Genomic DNA, 344 nt, shown 5'->3' on the forward strand with positions numbered 1-344 from the left:
GGTTGCTGAGCGGGCCCGGCCCTGCCCAGCGCCAGGCTGCTACCTTGGGGCAGGCACCTCCTGAAAATACAGTAGGGGGCCAGAAGGGGTTTGAGGAGAGGGCTCCTCTTCTATAGATGCTCCTAAAGGTTTTTTTCCCTCTTTTTACAATCAGCTTCAGAGCCTCTCTCCTGCCACACCGGTTATTCCCAGCCTCCTCCTCCAGTTAGCATCACACAAACCGGTTCAGCTCCCGCTCCCCCAGTGCCCACGCTCCAGCTGCAACGTCTACGGCGCTGCTGGAACCAGTTGGATGCGGTGGTCTCCCACCAGCCCAGCACTGGGATGCAGATGGGTTTGCTGGA

Source organism: Mesitornis unicolor, unplaced genomic scaffold, assembly GCF_000695765.1.
Source record: "Mesitornis unicolor isolate BGI_N332 unplaced genomic scaffold, ASM69576v1 scaffold34737, whole genome shotgun sequence".
Lineage (NCBI taxonomy): Eukaryota > Metazoa > Chordata > Aves > Mesitornithiformes > Mesitornithidae > Mesitornis > Mesitornis unicolor.